Consider the following 2631-nt stretch of genomic DNA (forward strand, 5'->3'; position numbering starts at 1 on the left):
GTCATTTCCATGAGATCCTGGTTAGCTGTCGAGTGCTAGGAGTGTAGAGCAGGCTGTAAGTGCCAACGGTCAGGGATTCCAGGATGAACCAATGGGAAAGGGGGTGTGAGAGTGAACGGGATATGAGGCTTTTCCCGAACAAAACAGATATATCATCCCAAACTCACTCAATAAATAGACAGTTTTAACAGATAACAGCTCACCGTGGTTGCCTGATCCTTAACTGTTGGAAACCTCAGACAAACTCATGAAGAGATGATGTTATTTCTGATTTCACAAAGATAACATGATTACACTCTTCACTGATTGTGCTTTGTTCCTTAGACAGACTCAAGCCCAGACCATTCCCAATAAGACACTGAGAGCTTATAATCTATGTCAATACTTGGTGAGGAAAACGAAACTATCAGATGTTGCTAGTGAGCTTTAAATGGGCTCCCCAGGATTCAGAGCTGTCTTTTTTTAGAAGGTTTTGGTATTGCACTAGCAAAATAACTATCTGATTAATAATTCATATCAGAAATGCTGGTTTGGTGATTGATATAATGCAAGCGATCTGCCTTTTGATCGGCTGTATAGTACTCTATTTGGTCTGTATTTTCCACATGCAGTATGTACAGTAGTCATACGAAGCAGCATTCTTTATCAAAGCTTGCCAAGACTTATTCCTTGGAACAATTTGAAAGTCCTTCAAAAGAAAGAAACAGTTCGCTTCTCTCGCTGTCAATTCCTGGTTATGCTCTAGTGGCTAGTCGTAGTCTGGGGGCCTCGAGTTTCTCCTCACCACAGTATGCTAAGGAAAAACCCACGGGGACTAAGTTCTAATGAAAGCAACGTGTCTGTTACTCAACTGAATTTAGACGTTGATGTTTCATATAAATTGTTCTACATTCGCGTTGGAAACAGTAATAGCTTGATTCTATTTGCCTGAAAACAATGTCTCAAGGTAGGATCACCTTATGTGTAACCTATACTCTCCTCATGAGTCCTATAGGTTGATCCCATGGGTTTCTCCTGCCTATTTCCCCTACCATGCTTTCACTCTAGTCTACACGCTCTACTACTTAGTCAACACCCAGTGTGTCTACGGCCGATCTCCAGACCTGGCTGCATGGCGGATATTCCTAGCTCTCTGCCTGTATCCCTACCCTCTGGTTCTATCCCATGCCCCAAGTGCAAACAAAAACAAACACGGCTGCCGGGAGAAGCAGGTGTCTTTCCAACGGGATAGATAAACAATTAAACAGGACGTGGGTGTGTGCATTCGGGGAGAGAGGGGGGGTGTTGATCCCAACAGTGCGTCAACTTTGCATCTTGCTGATAGCATCTTTAAAGCCTCCTCAGACTAAGAAGAACTGCTGTTTATTTTCTCTCTATATGTTTCTTTTTAACTCTGATCTGCGTAAAAGCTGGGTATTGACGATTAGGGGAGAAATATGTTCTCAGTGTGGAATTCCATGTGAATGACGTACTGTATGGAGCCAACAGTGTAAATGCTTGTCACGTTATAAATGCATACAATTCATTCATTTATTATTCACAAATGGATTGGTGGCAACATATTACATTTCATTGCTTTGTGTAATATCAGGAGTAAATCGGCCATAATATAATAAAGACCAAAGTAACTACCTTTTATTATTATGACGGTGGTAAATGGTAGAGATGTTTTGTTGTTTATGAATTAGAATTTTGGGCTTTTCTCTCAAACAAATTCCATTTCCAATTGGGTGTCATGTAATTGGTAATATCCAGGGCTTGGGCAAGAGCTCACTGAAACTGAGTATCCGACCGCACCTCTACTACTTGAGTTCCTACACCTCTACTACTTGAGTTCCTGCACCTTTTACTACTTGAGTTCCTGCACCTCTAATAGAATATTAGCTAAAAGGTATTGTGGAATTCCTGCACCTAAATATAAACTATACCAGCACCCAAAATGAGTACCTACACCTATTTCAGTCCAAGTCAAGCCCTACCAATATCCCATCAGGTAGCCTTGAGGTTAGAGCGTTGGGCCATTAACCTGAAAGGTTCCAGGTTTGTTTACCAGAGCCGACAAGGTAAAAAACAAAAACAACATCTGTCTCTGTGCACTTGAGCAAGGCATTTAACCATAACCCTATTGGTGTCTCAGGGAGAGTTAGGATATAAAAAAAACACACATTACCATTACACACTTGTGTGTAACAGGACAAATATAAGCACCCCCAAAATTATTATAGTATTATCACCCTACAAGCCTTTGGTGAGCTTGACCCCAGACACTCTGATATGCCTTTTAAGTTGCCTGCAATCAATCACTTTACACAAGTGAGGTCTAATTAAGTGCTGACGCTGGTTGCACCTTGTAGTTCTTCTTCTATAGCTTGATGGTTATCTTAAGTCATCATGTATGCAAACTAGAATTGAGCATTTTCTTATCCTAAAATAGTACAAATTGTGATAGATAGTATAGGCTACAATAAAAGCACTGTATTGCGGGTCACCTTTAATTCTGTCACTTTCTGTGTCACTCTCTTCCACATTGTCTTACTCTCTTAATTAACCAAGCCCACAGGTAGAGCAATACAAAGTACCAACACATGTTATTGAGTTTTGGGCTCCACCCCTTACCGCGTTGTAATCCAA

Source organism: Oncorhynchus mykiss, chromosome 25, assembly GCF_013265735.2.
Source record: "Oncorhynchus mykiss isolate Arlee chromosome 25, USDA_OmykA_1.1, whole genome shotgun sequence".
Classification (NCBI taxonomy): domain Eukaryota; kingdom Metazoa; phylum Chordata; class Actinopteri; order Salmoniformes; family Salmonidae; genus Oncorhynchus; species Oncorhynchus mykiss.